The 21,563-nt window shown below is 42.6% G+C and overlaps 1 pseudogene; it reads left to right on the forward strand.

Moving 5' to 3' along the window:
• The first annotated feature begins 6,811 nt into the window (after positions 1–6,811).
• Positions 6,812–8,016, forward strand: LOC123439411 (annotated as a pseudogene).
• The last annotated feature ends 13,547 nt before the right edge of the window (positions 8,017–21,563 follow it).

Below are 21,563 nucleotides of genomic sequence, written 5' to 3' on the forward strand. Positions count from 1 at the left end.
TAATCCTGAAAAAACATAAAGCATCAAAAGATCCATATTGAGAGGGTAAGCTAAATCATGTATGCAGTGTAGACTCAATATGAACCTTGAGAGTGCATAAGTAAGAAAAATAAAAAATTCCGCATGAGTGCAAAGATCGGAGTTGCATCTGGTTCAGATGCTTGCAAATGCATGATTTCACAGCCATGAACTTTATTTCCATTACGAAGATTTTTATAAGTTAATTCTTGGCTATAAAAATACACATGGGCCTCTAAATTCCATAGACATAAATCTCCTATGTACTGGCAACAGACGTGGCCATTGCAGAACACATTGTGAAAAATTGGGGACCAATTGGGAGAAACATAAATCATATGCTTATAGTCCATCTGTTTGTGGCCATTGTTCAGAACCAAGATATATTCGGCAATTGTTTGTATAACTAGATGATGCCCCGTGCGGTGCTGCGAAAAAATGATAAACAGATGTCAAAAATAAAAAACAATTGCTAAAAAAAATTAGGATTGCTCTCGTTTTAATTTTAGGAACAGTAACTCATATGAAGCATATGACAATGATGCGTAAAAAAGGTCTACATATATTTGCTCTAAAGTATATGGCGGCTGGCTGGAGGAGCCGCCAGGGTTGGAGCCGCGGGGGCGGTCGCCGGAGGGGTGGCCGCCAGAGGAGTTGCCCGAGGAGCCGCCGCCGGGGAGGGCGAAGACGGACGCGCTTTCGTCAGTAGCGTGTTGAGTCATGGACTCCTCCGCGAGAGTGACACGAGAGAGGACTGTGTCGAAGTCCAGGGCCGGAACCTGGTCACCAAGGACGACACAGATCGTGTCGAGGCGTTTGTCGAGGCCGTGGAGGAACTGGGTGATGAGATTGACCTAGGTAACGGCGTGATCGATGTCAGCCAGGCCGTCGGTGATGAGCTTCATGCGACGCACATAGTCGGAGACAGGGAGATCGCCCTGCTTGAGATTGCGGTACTGCCGGTTGAGGACCATGAACCGGGCAACGTGATTGGCGAGAAAGTAGTCTTTGATCTTCTTCTAGAGGGCGATGGTGGTGGTGGCGCCGATGACGTGATCCACCATGGGGTCGGCGAGAGTGGCGTAGATCCACATGGCGACATGGGCGTCAAGCTCAAGGTACTGGGCGGTGGCGTTGGGTGGAGGAGGGTGCTCAACCAGGTAAGAGACGACACCGTAGCGGACGAGCACCATGAGGAAGAAGGTCCTCCACTTGTGATAGTTGTGGTCGGCGGGGTTAAGCATGAACTTGAGGTGGTTGGTGATGTGGTCAGAGAAGATGGGGTGGCGAGGAGCAGCCGGCGGTGCCGGAGATGCGGAGTGGAAGAGGGGAGCGGAGGTGGTACCGAAGACGAAGGGGGATGAGGAGGCCGCAGTGGTGGCGGAAGAGGAGGATGCAGCAGTGGGCGTCGTACAGGGGGCAGTGCTCGGCGAGGTCGCGGAGTTGAGGGTGCCGGAGGAAGCATCGCGGTCCGTCATGAATGCCTGAGAATCTGATACCAAGTTGAATGATGTATTATCTGATACGAGTTTGTTACACAGTGTACATGCTATATACAGAGGAGGACCGACCCAACTCCCGCTCTACCAGGCACGCAGGCCGTGGGGATAGTGGATCCTATAATCCTGAAGATGTAACAGACTACGGTGCTGTTGTATATACATACAGGTTAACAACTTATGCCCATAACAAAATTAGTGAAACAATATGTAGATTAGTGCACACATTATAACTTATGATCATATGCATGACTTGATGATGTGTCATAATAACATGAGAAAATACTTATGACTAAATGTATGACTTGATAATGTGAAATTGTGACATGGTTGCATGAGAAGGAAAAATAGGTAATGGAGGAAAAAATAAGTACTTATGACTACATGCATGATTTGATGACGTGGCATAGTTGCATGAGAAAAAAAAGTAGTGGGTTGCAACTATTTAAGAATAGAAGATGTAAAGTTACTCAATCATGTCCCCAGAGTTGTGTACAATTACCCCGCAAACAAAAGAGTTGTGTACAATTATAGACAATCAATACAAAAACTAGGAAAAATAGGTAATGGAGGAAAAAATAAGTACTTATGACTACATGCATGATTTGATGACGTGGCATAGTTGCATGAGAAAAAAAAGTAATGGGTTGCAACTATTTAAGAATAGAAGATGTAAAGTTACTCAATCATGTCCCCAGAGTTGTGTACAATTACCCCGCAAAAAAAAGAGTTGTGTACAATTATAGACAATCAATACAAAAACTAGGAAAAATAGGTAATGGAGGAAAAAATAAGTACTTATGACTACATGCATGATTTGATGATGTGGCATAGCTGCATGAGAAGAAAAAAATAAGTAGTGGGTTGCAACTATTTAATAATAGAAGATGTAAAGTTACTCAATCATGTCTCCAGAGTTGTGTACAATTACCCCGCAAAAAAAAAGTTGTGTACAATTATAGACAATCAATACAAAAACTGAAACCTGAGAATCATAATACTTGAATCATCTTTTGCCGTTTCAATGTACTCTGTATCCAAATGGATCGCTAATACAACACCATGTACGAAACAACATCCTCAAGAATTACCACGGAGATGGGTTCCTTTTTCAGAAAGAGGAAATGAGAGTTGCGCAGCACATGTACTGAATGAGGATGAAGGCAAGGTGCTAGGACGAGGTATGTCCCGGTGGCGGCGTGTTCGACGTCCTCCGGGAATGACCGTGGGGCCCGTCTGATGCCGGCAAAAATCTTAGAACAGCCCCGAGGATCGGTTTCTCGGCGTGATCGGAGTGAGGGCCGGCGATGGGTGACCACGGCCAAGATTTGCAGGAGATCAAATTTCGGGCATGATCTAATCTACTCGTGGGCAAGTTCTTGCTGCCCCCCTCCCCATGTGGCGTCATCAACGTCTTGCTGCTGCCTGTCCACCTTCTGTTTAGGCCGTGCACTGGGTCAAATCTTTTTTACTAGTAGTACACAACACAAATAAATGGGGGCCCTTTGATTTCGGGGGCCGGGGCGGCCGCCCCCCCTCAGGGCTGGCCCTGATCGGAAAGATGTTTGCTTCTATGTGTGTGTTGTTCGGCCAAATGAGGCATTATGTGTAGTTCGATGGACCAAGGTGGTTTGTCAATTTAAAATCTAAAAGTGAAAAATAAGTGCTGACTTAGCAAATGGCCGGCTGCACAGATTGGCTGTAGAGAGCAATGAGGTATGGTTACAACTGATGCGTAATAAATACCTACAGCCCAAAACTCTAACACAAGTGATGATACAACACAATGATCCTCCTTTTTGGAAGGGGCTAATGAGATAAAGGCTTCATTCTCTAACATGAGCAAATTCATGGTTGGAAACAGACATAATACTAGGTTTAAAAAAGATACCTGACTGAGAGGGACACCACTAGCCTTGCAGTATCCTTCCTCATACAGCATTGCATTGCATAACGGAAAGAAGTTTTTGTTAGTATCGTGTTGGGTTATGTTGCTCTTAACATTCAGTTCGGATGGTCACTTGCGAGAGAACGATGGGATAGATGGTTGCGTCTTGAGCGTAGGTTAATGGAGGTTAACCTTCCAGATGCGCCAGATGGAAAGAGAGGTGGATCGATTAGACATGCCCTTAGAAGAGATGCCATCAGACATCAAGCTCGCGTCTCTTTCAGGGTACCGTTCCAATGCCCAGCGACCGCTACTACCCGAGCAGTCGTTCAGGGGGCGAACACAAAGACCATGGCGAGTGTTTTCGTGGAACTTTCGTGCTGCACTGTACGCTACAATCGACGACTAACTCAGGAAAATACTTCCGTGGCGAGTGTTTTGCCCGCCGCGCGTTGACTGCCAGTCAAAGCTTCTTTCCAAAATTTATATTTAAAAACGGAGGGAATAGCCAGCTACTCCCTCTGTACCAAAATATATGTCGCTGGAGTAGCTGAACTTTAGCTACTCCAGCGACATATATTCTGATACAGAGGGAGTAGTTAGTTAGTCACGCGTGCATGCATGTGCGCTTGTTACGTGTGAAATTGGTGCGTATTCATCGCAAAAAACAATTGGTGCGTATGTGCATGCCAAGGGGCATGTGTTGTGTCGTCATCGTATTTTTCAGTCTAATCTTTGCATAGAGAGGTGAGGCGGTGACATCTTTTTCAAGATGGAATAAGATTCTTTCCATTAAATTCATGCCTCGGTGATGCTTTGTTTATTTTTTAAAACAAAGGTAAAAATTGCCTCATCTATTAAATAAATAGAAGAGAATTTATCAGTTAATTATGAAAACCAGGCAAAAATCAGAACAATAAATTGGGCGGGATTAGTCTGTATTTGTTTTTGGTAGTTCCATATGGATTTGGTCTTCGTTCATCCCTGCTCGTGTGTCTACACATTTGATTCTCTCGATATACAGCTCATGAAGATTCTTTCGATATACAGCTCACTTCATGAGCGGTGTTTGTTCTTAAGGTGGCCATAGCACACAACTTTCCGACTGTCTACTACCACACGACTTCGCCCTGCTCAAATGAGGGGTGGGCGATGATGCGGTGGCGCGACGCCATTGACTCACTCTAGTGTTTGTAGTAGTCGCTATATTGTGTACGGACCTGGATGTTTGTTTACTTGTTGCGTTTTTTCTACTATCTTGACAATTGATCAACATATCAAAAGTTTTCCTCAAAAAGAAATGTTTACAAGCATGTTCACTAATAGCTAATTAAAAAGAAGTAGAACTCACCCAAGTATGTCTCTCATAGTGATTTGGCATTCTCAGCCGTTAGATCCGGCACCGGGATGTCCCAGATTTGATGAGCGTGTCATTTTCATCTCCCAACTCGTGCCACGTGATGCATGTCAATGGTGATTACTGGGCGTGCGTCAGATCACGAGCGACGATATGTATCCCTGTCCTCCATGTCATTTTGATCGGTGTCGCCTGGAGAGCTACTACCCGGGCAGCCGTTCTAGCTGCTCATAGTGGGAAGTAACATATACTAGTATATTGCATATGTTACTATTATATGATACTACATTCATAATGCATTGTATCATAAACTAGTACTTCCTTCGTTTCAGTTTATAAGACCACGACTGATCCTCAAAGGTAATGAATGAAAAAAATAGCATGTCGTAATAAAATCAATCTTTTCTGAATGGAATCCAAAATTACGATTTTCTGGGTCTAGTGAATAAATGGATAGAGCCTGGCTCCAATTCTGGTAAAATAAAAAGCAACGAGCTTAACTTCCTAATTGAAAGGATTCCCCGCTCTAATTAGACGTTAAAAATAGATTAGTGCCGGATGTGGGGAAAGGTTGGGTTTTCCTATGAGTGGACCCTTTATTTTTTCTTTTTTTTTAGAAATCCTAATTATTCTTGATTATGGACTGAATAAGGGATGTTATGGATTGAATGTGTAAAAGAAGCAGTATATTGATAAAGAGGCTGTATTCCAAAGTCAAAAGAGCGATTGGCCTGCAAAAATAAAAAACTTGTTCTGTTCTTTTTTGTAATTTAAAACAAACATAAACTAATTCGGTAGAAAAGGAGCGGAAAAAGATCCGTGGATTAGACTCCCTTTCTTTCCAGGGGTAGGAGTACTATTATGAAGAAATTCAGACCTCGAGCTTGAGGACGTAGTTTCCCTATAACAAAAAGCATGTGTCATATAACAATTGTACTAAATATTTGAAGCTGCTACAGGTATGCGAATGATGCACAATTACTTCCGCATCGGAGGAGTAGCCGCCGATCTACCTTATGGATGGATCGATAAATGTTTAGATTTCTGTGATTATTTTTTACGCGGAGTTGTTGAATATCATTCCAGCCAACGATGACACTATGACTTCAATTCGATTGATTCTTAACAAATTAGTATTTTCAATTTGTGAGGGCCGTTCTCTCTATATAAGAAATCGTTGATTAAGAATATATAGTGAATTCTTGGACAACTGCGTAGATTTATGGCTCATAGTGGGGAGTAACATATACTAGTATATTGCATATGTTACTATTATATGATACTACATTTACAGTGCATTGTATCATAAACTACTACTCCCTTCGTTTTAGTTTATAAGTCCGGCGCGTGTATCTAGGTCGTCAATTTGATCAACTTAATAAGAGGCATATATTATAAAAAATATATCATTAAAAAATTTAGATATTCTATTTTCTAATAATATAATTTTTATGTTAAACAATATATTTTATATAAGTCAAATTAACGACCTAGATACACATGCACGCCCTATAAATTGTGATCGAGGGAGTATCATATGTGATCTCATTTATTGACATGCATGACACATAGTAGTATAGCATTTAACATGATACGGTATCTACCTATGTTACTTTAACCCTCTCTCTTCTTTAATTACTTGTCACATTAGCATGTTTGCTAGTCCTAAGACTATGATACTACTCCCTCCGTTTCTAAATATAAGTCTTTGTAGAGATTTTACTAGTGGACTACATACGGATGTATATAGACATATTTTAAAGTATAAATTCAATCATTTTGCTCCGAATGTAGATCCTTAATGAAATCGCTTAAAAGACTTATATTTAGGAACGAATGGAGTAGCCCTGATACGCCACTATGACCAGCCTCACGGGGCGAACACAAATACCATGGCGCTTGTTTTCGCGGAACTTTCGTGCTGCTCCGTACACTACAATCGACGACTAACTCCGGGCAGCCAGTCAAGCTTCTAGTCCGTCTCACTCGTGGAATTTCTCGTCTCCAAAACTCTCAAGTCAAGTCTCCCTAGCCGGCGTACCCCCGTGACCCGCCAGAATCATCAATCAAAAACCAGAAAATACCCCTGGATCCAACATCTTCTCTGCCGGCATAAGCGAGGGTATTTTCGTCATACTTTACACGTGTATAAGTAACTGCACCAAGCCACCAACACACACACCATGTCCTAGACGAAACGAGTCGAGCCGTGCAGTGCAGCTGAGCTACGGTCTTTCTTTTCAGTTTTGTTGGCCGTGCAGTGCAGCTACGATCTACGTACGTGCCGTGGCCATGGGCGCGCACCCCAACGACACCAGCGGCAAGGACCCATGCCACGGCCACCTAGTCGGCGCATGCCGGCGCGTAGGCGGCGCTGACGCAATTCCACCGGAGATGGGAGTCATGGGACCAGAGGTGCCCACCATCGGTCCGGTGGTGGAGTTGGAGGTGGAGGCTCCGTCCAGCTACGCCATGGCCGGCAAGCTCCTGTTCGCCGCCGCCGGGGCGTTCGCGGGCGTCCTCCTAGCCCTCATCGCGCTGCACCTGTACAACAGCGGCCGGGGCCGGCGCCCTCGCGACCGTCGCCAACTCCACAGCAGCCCGGCCATCTCCGGCGTTGGCGAGGCGCCTTCGCCGCGGGGGCTCGACCCGGCGGTGCTCCACGCGCTCCCCGTGGTCACCGCGGCCGTGGGCACCGGAGACTGCGCGGTCTGCCTCGCCGAGTTCGAGCACGGCGAGCAGGCCCGCGCGCTGCCGCGGTGCGGACACCGGTTCCACGTCGAGTGCATCGACGCGTGGTTCCGGGACAACTCCACGTGCCCGCTGTGCCGCGCCGACGTCGAGGCGCCCGACGACGCCGAGGCACATCCCGAGGTGCGCATCGACGTGGCGGGGGAGGCCGACGCCGCGGCCAAGGACGGAGCGCCGGCGATAGCTAGGGAGGATGTCCAGCGGCACGGATCTTGACATGACCAGGCGGGTCTTTGCTTCCGCCCGACCCGCTTCCTTCTGACGTAGTAGATGCGAGGAAGCTTCGTTGCTTCTTCCAGCACCAGCGTCCAGGACCAATATCAGTTTGGGGCGTTTATTCCATCTGACTCTGCATGCATATATTTGGTCGGTGTGGCAAATTTTCTAGTCCTCTCTATATACCTAAACTAGGAAAATGGACCGTGCGTTGTAACGGAAAGAAATCTCATCGCACTCTCGCATTTTATGTACTTTCTCCGTTCCTAAATATTTGTCTTTTTATAGAGATTCAACTACGGACTACATACAAAGCAAAATGAATAAACTTACACTCTAAAATATGTCTATATACATCCGTATGCAGTCCGTAGTGAAATATCTAAAAGGACAAATATTTAAGAACAAAGAGAATATGTTTCTTCTTTAATTTTGCATGCATGTCTTAGATATCAGTTTAATTAGCCCACCATATAGAAGGTTAATTAGCCAATCATATACCCCTATATAGGGAGGCGTGGCTCTCTCCTCTTTCGTTGGTTTGGGCTTCCATTCAATTTTTCTTTAGTTTTAAGAGATCTGCTAGTGGTGCTGCAAATTAACATCAGCTTACATACAGACCTAAAAACAAAATAGAACCAAAACAAAACATATTTTTATGAATCACACATTTTTGGACCGTTATTTCTATGTGTTTTTAGGTCTCTTTTCAATTTTCATGGTCAACATTTTTTAAAACATATTTATTTTTGATTTCTACTTTTTATACACATTCTAAATTTTTGGTATACATCAAGAATAGCATTATATGTCTGATTATTTTTCTATGCACATTTAATATTTTTATATGCCTGATCAAAAAATTCAAAAAAGAATTAAAAATAATATTGTCATTTTTCCATATGCATTGAACATTTTTTGTATACAATGAAAACTTCTTTATTCAAGTTTAGCATTCCTTTTAATGCATGATTAACATTTTATCAAAGTTTGCATATAGGTGATTTTTATAATTAAAATATTCAGAGTATATCTAAATAAAGTCAAAATAAAAAAGATAAGAAAAATAAGGGCTGAAGGCCACAATGGGCCGGCCCGGTCGGGCAACTGGTGACAGATGAAAAGGAAGAGAATAAAGGGATTTGTTAGGGATCGAAACTGGGTCTGCAAGTTGGTGCACAAGGCTCCAACCAATCGGGATGACCGTGGAGATGCAATACAGTGGTGCATCAGTTACTTTTGAATCAGAAGAACGACTGATTTAAAAAGGAAAAACCGAACCGTTTTTTCCACTTATCGATGGCATATGGGGTAATTCATGCGAACTTTAGGGGCAAACTTTATGACGTACGACCAGAAACCCTATTTGTTTTATTATTATAGCAAAATGGCCCGTGCGTTGCCACGGAAGAAAAAAATAATCTTCAATGATGGTGACCACGTTATGTTCACATATCATCGCTTGATTTAGAAATTTTATGCATAAATGCAAGAAAATGTTTCTTCTTTTAAATTTATTAAAAAATTGAAGCAATCTTTACATTTTCAAAAAATATATATCATGGTTGTCAAAAATCTTGGTAACTCAAAGATTTATTCTGAATTTCAAGAATTTTTTTTAAAAAACATACAATAATAATCCGATCCGTTCAACAGTTAATTCTTCAAAATTCACACAGGTATATTGTCACAAAGACTTATAAGCATTAATATATAACTACATACATTAGATCTTTCGTGAACAATTTTACAAATATGGGAATAATTTTAAAGTCGAGATCAATTTTTACAATTCATAAACATTTATTAAAAATCGTGAATATTTTTTATATTTCGAACGGCTTTAAATATTTTCTTTTGAATTGGCGACCAATTCAAGAAAAGACGAACATAATTTTTGATGTTGGAGGATTTTATTTTAAATTTACAAACATTTTTTGAAACGCATGTAGCTTTTCGGAATAAACAAACATTTTTATAAATCAGTCATATATTTATTAAATTCATGGACATTTTTTTGGAATTTGTAAAAAATATATAAAATCCGGCGCTTTTTTTGAATCCTATTTTTAATTCAAAATAAAAATTCGTCAGCATTTTAATTCAAAATTCCTATTTTTTAATATGCAAAAGTTTTTGTAATTCTAAATTATTTAACTTATAAATAAAAAAAAATGGAATGGAAAATTTTAAATAAAAAAAAGAAACTATCAAAACAGGCATTAGCTATTTTTAAAAATTTAGGACATTTTTAAAATGCATTAACATATTTTGAATTAGAAAACATTTTGTTAAATGCCATTAATAATTTTTAATACATGGAATTGTATTTGAGATCATGTACTTTGCTTATTGTACACACATTTTTTCTAAAATTGCAAACATTTTATTGTATATGCGAGTATTTTTTACAAAACTCCGAGCAGTTTTTGAAGTCACAAATATTTTAATTTTTTAAATATGTTGATTTATATTTTTCAGTTTATTAAAATTTTAAAGATTATTTGAAGTTCTAATTATTTAAAATAAAAAAATAAAACGGAACTGAAAATAAATAAATAAACGGAACTAAAAGTAGGCGCCTGTGCATGGGCCGGCCCATACAGTGTGCTGGATATTCTCCCAGCGTGCAGAGTGTAAAATAGGAGGTTTTTACATGGGCCGGCCGAGTCCAAGATTTTTTGCTTTGTGAAACGTTTTCTATTACTTACCGATGGCATGGTGGGTAATTTATGCAAAATTTAGGGGTAATTTCCAAGACGGACGACCAGAAACCGAATTTGCTTTATTATTAGGGAGAGATAATTATAATTGAGAAAAAAACTAGTATAAGTTTGGCACGCAGATTTGCTCCAAGGTGAATTTGGCACAAACGTAATACTATAGTAGAAGAAACGTTGCGATACGCCATGTGGAAACCCAAGGTCCAACCTTAATTGGTGTGATGTGCTTCATTGTTCTATTGTCAAATGGACTTTTTGGAGATTGTTTGATGTAATATTTGGGATGAAAACATATGATCTGAACTTAAGTGGTTAGTTCAGGTAACGATAACTAATGAGCGTCTGACAATCATTAGTCCATTTGTTATCAAGAGATGGTCAATGTTACGTCTTGTACCGTGGATCATTGTTATACTGTTTCTTTCAATAATCTGGATGTGTGCATTCTTGAACTCTTCAATAGCTCTTGATATCATGTTGTTGCGGAAACTAGATGTAATTAGTATTTTATGTATATTATTTTGTGACCGTTTATTAAAAAGATGATGCTTACATGTGTCTGTTGTTCGCCCAAATGGGACATCATGTGTAGTTCGAAGGACCAAGGTGGCTTGTGAATTCAAAATCTAGAAGTGAAAAATAAGTGCTCATTTAGCAAATTGCTGCACAGATTGGTGATAGAGAGCAATGGGGTATGGTTACAGCTGATGTGTAATAAATACCTACAGTCCAAAACTCTGACGATACAACGCAATGATTCTCTTTTTTGGAAGGGGCTAATGAGACAAAGGTTTCCTTCTCTAACATGAAAAAATTCATGGTTGGAAACGGACATAATACTAGGTTTTAAGAAGATACCTGGCTGGGAGTTAGCCTTGCAGTATCCTTTCTTATACAACATTGCACAACGGAAAGAAGTTTTTGTTAGTACCGTGTGGGTTATGTTCCTTTAACATTCAGTTTGGGCAATCTCTAGTGAGAAAACGATGGGATAGATGATTGCGTCTTGTGTGTAGGTTAATGGAGGGTTAACCTTTCAAATGCGCCAAATACCTTACGTTGGAAGTTGTTCGTGTCTGGTGTATTCTTGTTAAGTCCATGTATACAGACTTATAAACATGGGGCCTATCCGTAGGTCGATTCACATATGGAAAATCAAGGTGGCGTTTAAAATTAAGGTGCTTATGTGGTTTGTGCATATAAAAGGGCAATTTTAACAAAAGATAACTTTACAAAGATTAGTCGAGAACGTAGTAAATAATGTTGCTTTTGTGATCAGGACAAAACAATACAACATGTTTTTCTCCAATGCCCGCTTGCTAAGTTATTGTGGCGGAGCATTCACGCGTCCTTAAATGTACCTCCACCCATCACTGTTTTCATATTTATTTGGGATTTGGATAACTGGGGTAAAGCGTAAGAGTGCGGCACATATTTAAGTTGGAGTGTGTGTATTACTTTGGATCATAAGGAATTGTTGAAATGATGTTGCCTTTAATAGACAAACCTATTGGAAAACGTCGCATGGGAAACAAAAAATTTCATACGTTCGTGAAGATCAATCTATCGAGACTAACATCTACGAGAGGGGGAGTGCATCTACATACCCTTGTAGATCGCTAAGCGGAAGCGTATATAACACAGTTGATGTAGTCGGGCATCTTTCGATCCAAATCGTAGTTCGTCCCGCGATCTCATCACGATCCGTCGCGCGATCCCATCCCGATCCATCCCGATCTAGTGCCGAATAGACGGCACCTCCGCGTTCAGCACACATACAGCTCGATGACGATCTCCGACTTCTTGATCCAGTAAGAGGGGGCGGAGAGGTAGCTGAGTTATCTAACAGCCTAACGGCGTGGCGACGATGGTGGTGGAGCTGATCCAGCAGGGCTTCGTTGTGCAGTGCCGAACCTAATCTAGAGGAAGAACGAACTTGTCAGGTTTCGGGCTCCGCAAAACCCTTAAGATTAGAACTCACGGGCGTGTATGAAGATCTCTCCCTGCCTAACCTCACCTAACTCGCTACTCGATGGGGACGGCAAAGGACTCACTTGATGGTGAGGGAAACACAAAACACAACAATTTACCCCTAGTCGACATCCTTACTCTCTAGGTGGTTAAACTTAATAAAGAGATACCTAGATCTGATACCAATTGAAAGGACGTGGATGTCGCCTAGAGGGGGGGGGGGGGGGGTAGAATAGGCGCTTTAAAATAATTATGGTTTAGGCTTGAACAAATGCGGAATAAAACTAACGTTTAATTTGTCAAGCACAAAACCTACAACAACTAGGCTCACCTATGTGCACCAACAAATTATGCTACACAAGATAAACAACTAAGTGATAGCAAGATATATGACAATAAACAATATGGCTATCACAAAGTAAAGTGCATAAGTAAAGGGTTCGGGTAAGAGATAATCGAGGCACGCGGAGACGATGATGTATCCCGAAGTTCACACCCTTGCGGATGCTAATCTCCGTTGGAGCGGTGTGGAGGCACAATGCTCCCCAAGATGCCACTATGGCCACCGTAATCTCCTCACGCTCTCGCACAATGCAAGATGTCGTGATTCCACTAAGGGACCCTTGAGGGCGGTCACCGAAACCGTACAAATGGCAAACCTTGGGGGCGGTCACCGATACCCGTACAAATTGCTCGGGGAATCTCCACAACCTAATTGGAGACTCCGACGCTTGCCCGGAGCTTTACACCACAATGATTGAGCTCCGAGACACCACCAAGCTTCTAGGACGCCAAAGCATCCACCAAGAACAATATCTAGGGTACTAAGTACCAAAGGTAATAAGCTTCTCAAACTTCACTTCCACGTATCACCGTGGAGAACTCAAACCGATGCAATTAATGCAATGGCAAGGGCACACGGAGTGCCCAAGTCCTTCTCTCCCAAATCCCACCAAAGCAACTAATGCTAGGGAGGAAAATGAGAGGAAGAACGAAGAAGAACACGAAGAACTCCAAGATCTAGACCCAAGGGGTTCCCCTCACTTAGAGGAGAAAGTGATTGGTGGAAATGTGGATCTAGATCTCCTCTCTCTTTTCCCTCAAGACCTAGCAAGAATCATTGGAGGGATTGAGAGTTAGCAAGCTCGAAGAAGGTCAATAATGGGGGAAGAACACGAGCTGAAGAGATAAGGTTCAATGGGGGAAGAAGACAACCTTTTATAGGTGGGGAAAAATCCAACCATTAAGCCTCACAGCCCGCACAGAGCGGTACTACCGCTCGGTAGGTTCACCAACCATGCTGAGGCAAAAAAGGATGCAAAAAACAGTGCGACAGAGCGGTACTACCGCTCCTGAAGCGGTAATACCGCTAGGGAGCGGTAGTAAAAAATTACTACCGCTCCGGGGGTGGTAGTAAAAAATTACTACCGCTCCGGGGGCGGTACTACCTCTCCGGGGGCGGTACTACCGCTACAGGCGCGGTACTACCTCTCGCACCAGGAGCGGTACAGCCGCTAGATACTGAAACTGCTGTAACTTTCACATACGGACTCCGAATTCAACGAAACCAAGTTTGTTGGAAAGCAAACGACATGGGCTAACACAATATTGATAGAAATATCAATAAGAAGCAAGTGAGAAAAGTCCCATAAGAAAATGGTGAGAACCCTTCTTCGAATAAGACCGGTAAAAGCTCCCAACATCGAAAACATCATAGAAGATGCATATGGACTCCGTTTTCGATGAACTCGAGCGTGTCATGAAGATGACCATAAGCTCTAAAACTCACAAAGAGAAATACCAAACAAGAACCAAGAAGTATGATGCAAGGATGCAAATGTTTGAGCTCTCAACGAATGATACGATCAAGCTACTTAGTTGAGAGCCCCCCTTAACAGTACGACGATCTATCCTAAAACAGAAAACCTATCAAGGGCAAACCTATACCTTGCACCTCGTCCTCTTGAGCTAGATGACGATGATCTTGGCTTCCTCAAGATGGACCACCTTTCTTGATTGCGTTGGCTTGATGAAGACTAGTTGATTGCTCCCCCATACACACTATGGGTGAGCCGCTCTTCAGCATATATTCACAAGTCCATTGCCACCATCCTCCACCACTTTACGTCATCCTCCATGGGTTGTATGAGATCTTCCTCTTGACGCAAGCCCATGGAAACACACCTAACCCCACATAGAACTCTCACGAAGACCATGGGTTAGTACACAAATACGTAATGGACAATGCTTACCATACCATGGGATCACTTGATCCCTCTCGGTACATCTTGTACGCTTTGTGTGTTGATCATCTTGATTTACTCTTTGTCTGACGATCTTGATCAACCTTGTGTCTCTATGACCATTCTTTCGATAATACCTTGAATACCACCTTGGTCATCATATAAACTCCTTGAAGCCAACAGATGGACTTCAAGAAGTGCCTATGGACAAATCCTATAAATATAACTTAAAGCAATCATTAGTCCATAGGAATTGTCATCAATTACGAAAACCACATATGGATATATATGCTCTAACAATCTCCCCCATTCTGGTAATTGATGACAACCACTTCAAGAGAGTTTATATAAGGAAATAAGCATAACCAAGCGCACACATACAAAGCAATAATGCATGCGTGCAAGATGTAAATGCTTACGCAATAAAAGCAAAACCCTCTAAACATATCCAAAGTAAACTCTCTAAACTTCTCCCCCATTGGCATCGATTGCCAAAATGGACGAAAAGTTTAGAAAGCCAATATATTTGGTGGTCCTCCAAAAAGTGTGTACTTCTCAGCAAATGAGTGCAAAGAAATACACAAATACAATGATAAGTAGTTAGAGGAAAACAAACTATATTGAGGACGCAAAGATTGCAAATAAAAGGATCGTATGCCACAAAGACATACAAAAATAGAGGCAATCAATCAAAAGATACCAGATGGAACAAACAACCATATGGTCCTTCGAACCACATGAATAAAAGATATTATGATAAAGGCAACAGAGTGTTTTATCAAAACTAGAGAAGCTCCCCATGATTTGTGCACTAATAAGAGATTTTTGTATTTGATACAAGTGCACAAAATAGGATCGTTGCTCCCCAAAAATTAATAAAACACACAACGAGTGCAAGAAGATAAATGAGAGAATAAGCATATCACTTGCACAAAACAAATGGTTGAGCAACATGTAAAAGAAGCAACTTAAGAATAGGCTCAACCAAAATAATGTGTGTGAGTCATGGCAAAGCACTTGAGGAGACTAAGATAAGGCTGAGCATTACTCATCAACATAGTCTTGATGAAACGAGACACAAAGTGCAAGACATATCATTCCCACACACACATACTAGAAAATGGGTTCACAAGCTTATTAATAAACAAAATAAGAACCAACGCTTGTGACAACCCATGGTGAAGATAGGAAATAATAACCTTGTCAAGAGGAGGGATACCAATCAAAATGGCAAAACTCTCATCAAGACAAGCATGAGCCTCGAGGGGCTTCTGGGCGGAGCCTCGGGGGGCGGCCTGAGGCGTCGCCGGCCCTAAATGCATGTGGGCCAGGCCGATGCACGTCACATGGCTGGTGTTGGATTCTCCTTGTCTTCTGTATCTGCCCAAGTTATTAGTTGCCCTACTTGTTGTGTCTGTGCCTTATTGCTTTCCTTCTCCCTCATTCGCTCTTCCTCCTTGGTCTTCAAATCCAACCGACGTATCCCAGATCCAGCGCCGCGCCGCTCTCTTGCCAGTCCAGCGATGGCGCCCACCGGAAAGCAGAGGCCAGAGGTGCAAGGTCCTACCCCGTCTCCTCCGCTCCTGGAGTGCGCCCTTTCCATGGACGTGGATCTCGTCCCTGTGCTTCCATGGACTGCGGCCGAATCCAGCGAGCATGGGCGAACCCTGATCTGGCCTGGCGCCATAGAGGAGCGGCCCGCGTCGAAGGCAGTATACCCCTTCTTCCTCCACAATATCTACGCTGGGCTGGTCTGCCCTTCTCCCGATTTTTCACCGTCGTCTTGAACCACTATGGGATCCAAGCCCTCCATCTCCAGCCCAACTCCATCTTTATTATCTCCGTCTTTGCTTTCTACTGCGAGGCTTTCGTTGGCGTGCAACCTTCAATTGCTCTCCTCTTCCACTTCTTCAACCTACGCCTACATGACGATGCCCATTTGTGGGCGTGCGTCTCCTTCCTGGAGGCCCAGAGCGCAATGTGCTCCTGAAGGCCGGGAAGAAGGTGGAGAACTTCAGGCACCGCTGGGTTTTCATGAGCCTCAAGGACGCCAACCCTCGGGTTGCCGGAGAAGACTTCCGTGTTTAGCTCGGGGAAGCTCTCCGACCCTAGGGCCGCGCCCGTGCTGGAGCGCTTTTCCCGCGACATCAGTGCCAAGAGGCTGACTGGGGGGATGATAGCGAAGGAGTTCCTGGCGCAGCGCCTCGCGCCTCTCGAGACGCCTGTGGGAATACTGGGCCGGTGACGATGAGCTTCGCCTCCGGTAACAGGACCTCCCCTCTGAGGATCTGAATAGGGTCCTAGCGATATTTCTGGGTGGTGATCCTCGTGACCTTCCCAAGGCCCTGGGTCCGTTGTACCGTCGCGACGACCGGGCCGACCTGGTCGCCGCGATGCCTGTCTTCAACGAGTAGGGGTTCTTCTCCCGGCTGTGGGCTCCGGTCCGGTAGGGGTGTCATCTCGCGACACCTTCGGTGAGGGGGACTCGGAGAAGACCGTCGATGATTGCCCGTCGAGCGCGCCCCTTCCGTCACAAGCAGCCCTCCGGCGCGAGCTTGAAGATGATGATGCCACTGGCGTGGCCCTCGCTGGGACCTTCCCACGCCTGGCCAGGACCTTCAGTGGACCTGCGTCAACCCCGCGCGCCACACGGTGTGCGTGCGTGCTTGCCTCCCAGAAGCTCGGGGCTGAGCCGTCCTCGGCGCATCCCGCCTTTGTCGGTGGGAAATCCGAGGTGCCGGGCTCCCCCCCTTCGTGGGGGCCCTATCGCCCCTGCCGTCGCCGGCGCGGAGAGGAGGAAGATATGGCGCGATGTCGGAGAGTAAGTGATACGTCTCCGTCGTATTTATAATTTTTGATTGTTTCATGCCAATATTCTACAACTTTCATATACTTTTGGCAACTTTTTATACTATTTTTGGGACTAACATATTGATCCAGTGCCTAGTGCCAGTTCCTGTTTGTTGCATGTTTTTTGTTTCGCAGATTATCCATACCAAACGAAGTCCAAACGCAATAAAAAACCTACGGGGATTTTTTGGAGTATTTATGATTTTTGGGAAGAAGAATCTACGCGAAACGATGCCCGAGGAGGTCACAAGCCCAGGAGGCGCGCCCCCCTAGGGTGCGGCTGGTAGGCTTGTGACTAATCCCTAAGGCGGTTGGGCCCTTCTTTTGCCGCAAGAAAGATAATATGTGGAAGAGAATTGTTTTAAACTTTCAGCCCAATCGGAGTTACGGATCTTCGGGAATTTAAGAAACGGTAAAATCCAGAATCTGGGAGCGTGAAAACAGAAGAACACAGAGAGAGAGATCCAATCTCGGAGGGGCTCTCGCCCCTCCGCCTCCATGGAGACCATGGACCAGAGGGAAACCCTTCTCCCATATAGGGAGGAGGTCAAGTAAGAAGAAGAAGAAGGGGGCTCTCTCCCCCTCTCTCCCGGCGGCGGCGGAACGCCGCCCGGGACATCATCGTGTGATGGCGATCTACACCAACACCTCCATCACCTTCCCCCATCTATATTCAGCGGTCCACTCTCCCGCAACCCGCTGTACCTTCTACTTGAACATGGTGCTTTATGCTTCATATTATTATCCAATGATGTGTTGCCATCCTATGATGTCTGAGTAGATTTTCGTTGTCCTATCGGTGATTGATGAATTGCTATGATTGGTTTAATTTGCTTGTGGTTATGTTGCTGTCCTTTGGTGCCCATCATATGAGCGCGCATGTATCACACCATAGGGTTAGTAGTATGTTGATAGGACTATGTATTGGAGGGCAAGGGTGACAAAAGTTTCAGCCTAGCATAGAAATTGATGCATATGGGATTGAAGGGGGACTAATATATCTTATTGCTATGGTTGGGTTTTACCTTAATGAACGTTAGTAGTTAAGGATGCTTGCTAATAGTTCCAATAATAAGTGTTAAGAATTCCAAGTAAGGGATGACATGCTAGCAGCGGCCTCTCCCACATAAAACTTGATATCGGTCTAGTAACGTAGTCAATTGCTTAGGGACAATTCCGCAACTCCTACCACCACTTTTCCACACTCGTTAAACTAACATAATTGTTCTAACCAGCCCCTAGTTTTTATTTACGTGTTCTTTCTTTTCTTGCAAGCCTATCCTATCACTCCTACAAAGTACTTATAGTTTCATACTTGTTCTAGGTAAAGCGAACGTAAAGTGTGCGTAGAGTTGTATCGGTGGTCGATAGAACTTTCGGGAATATTTGTCCTACCTTTAGCTCCTCGTTGGGTTCGACACTCTTACTTATCGAGAAAGGCTATGATTGATCCGCTATACTTGTGGGTTATCAAGACCTTTTTCTCGCGCCGTTGCCGGGGAGCAATAGCGTGGGGTGAATATTTTCGTGTGTGCTTGTTTGCTTTATCACTAAGTAGATTTATTTGCTGTTCTAAGTTGTTCTCTATCTTTAGTTATGGATATGGAACATGAAATACCAAAAAAATTAGGTGTACTTGCTACTCATGGAGATGGGGAACCTCCTAAAACCCTCGATGCTCGATATGTGGAAAATATTATGCACTTCTTTAATAATCCTGAGAAAACCCCATTAAGTTATATAATGGGATACATGTTGGATCAACGTGAATACTTTAGGGATTATCGCTTGACTCAAAAAGGGAAACTATTATGGGATCAAACTCATATGTTGAAATGGTATGCTTGGGAGCTATGCTCGAGATACGATATTACTTGTTGCTCTAGGATGAAGGCTAAACACCTTCCATTTTCTTGTAAATTTAATGCTAATGAAACCTTGGCTTCTTATGCTAATGGTATATATGATTACTATGATGTGGAACAAATAGAAGAGTTTGTCGCTTTTATGGGTGCTTATGAAATTGAAGCTCTGTTTAAAAGGTGTGATGATAATGATGCTGCTGCTTACCGATCTAAAAATTTGGTTATGCTTCGTTATTGTTATACTAATTATGAATATAATGCCCATATTGATCGATTTATGGAGAAATTCTACGCTGCCCAAGAAGAGACTAATATTTTGCAGGAAACTATGGAAGAAGAAAATGCTGAAACTGTGAGCTCATTAGATGAAAAAGATGACGAGGAGAGCGAAGAACAAAAGGAGGAAGAGCGGACTAGCTACTCGTGCCCACCTTCTAATGAGAGTAACACTTCAACTCATACAGTGTTTAATTCCCCTTCGTTCTTACCGAAGGATGAATGCTATGTTGATTACTATGATCCCTTGGATTCGTTTGAAATATCCCTTTTTGATGAACTTGATGCTTGCTATGCTTGTGGCCATGATGCCAATATGAATGATGCTTATGAAGATGAACTTGCTATAGTTCCTTATGTTAAACATGAAATTGTTTCTATCACACCCACTTATAATAGTCCTATTATCTTTTTGAACTCTCCCAACTACACATCAGAGAAGTTTGCTCTTATTAGGTATTACATAGATGGGTTGGCTTATACTATTACACATCATGATTTTGATGAATATAATATGCATGTGCTTGCTGATCCTACTTGCAATTATTATGAGAGAGGAACTACATCTCCACCTCTCTATGTTTCCAATACGATAAAATTGCAAGAAACTGCTTATGCTATGTATTGGCCTTTACTTGATGTGCATGAATTGTTCTTTTATGACATGCCAATGCATAGGAAGAGAGTTAGACTTCGTCATTGCATGATATATGTTACCTTGTGCTCACTACTAAATTACAAATCATTGTTAATGAAAATTGGCTTTGATATACCTTGGGATCCGGGTGGATCCATTACTTGAGCACTTTATGCCTAGCTTAATGGCTTTAAAGAAAGCGTTGCCTGGGAGACAACCCGGAAGTTTTAGAGAGTCATTTATTTCTGTTGAGTTCTTTTATTTAGTTCAAAAACAAAACAAAATATAGCGGGGAACTTAAAAGTTTTTCAAAAAGAGAAGCGATTGAAAGGTGATGCATTGCGGAAGCAAGGGTCGACCTTGAACACTTGTGTTCATGCTCATGGAAACAATGTAGAATTTTTCATGGAAGTTTCTCGCAAAAAAATTATCCCCTTGTACAATTCCATTGTATTATAAAAATAATGTGCCAAGTAAAGCCTTTATGATTAGTTTGGGTGATAGTTGTTTGATCATGCTGAAAAAGACAGAAACTTTGTGCTCACGAAATTATTTTAATTTCCTATCCAGAAAGAGCTTTTGAGTTGATTCTTTTTGCTTCTGATTTATATGAAAATTTCCCTAATTATCATAAGTTTGCAGAATTTGTGGAGTATCTGAAGTATGGTATAAATTCAGATTACTACAGACTGTTCTGTTTTTGACAGATTCTGTTTTCTATGCATTGTTCTCTTATTTTGATGAATCTACGGGTAGTATCGGGGGGTATGAAACATGGTGAAGTTGGATTACAGTAGATATAATTCTAATATGAATTTGGAATGAGTTCACAACAGTACTTAAAGTGGTGATTTACTTTGTTATACTAACGGATCTCACGAAGGTTTTGCTGAGCTTTGTGTGATTGAAGTTTTCAAGTTTTGGATGAGATCACGATGGATGAAGGAATAAGGAGAGGCAAGAGCCTAAGATTGGGGATGCCCAAGGCACCCCAAGATAATATTCAAGGAAGACTCAAGCGTGTAAGCTTGGGGATGCCCCGGAAGGTATCCCCTCTTTCGTCTACAATCTATCGGTAATTTTACTTGGAGCTATATTTTTATTCGTCACATGATATGTGCAAATGCTTGGAGCGTATTTTGTGTTTATTTTTCCTTTTTTATTTTATGCACCATGCTGGTATGAGATAGTCCTTGGTTTATTTATAGAATGCTCTTTGCACTTCACTTATATCTTTTGAATATGGCTTTATAGAATGCTTCATGTGCT

This window comes from Hordeum vulgare, chromosome 3H (genome assembly GCF_904849725.1).
Source record: "Hordeum vulgare subsp. vulgare chromosome 3H, MorexV3_pseudomolecules_assembly, whole genome shotgun sequence".
NCBI lineage: Eukaryota > Viridiplantae > Streptophyta > Magnoliopsida > Poales > Poaceae > Hordeum > Hordeum vulgare.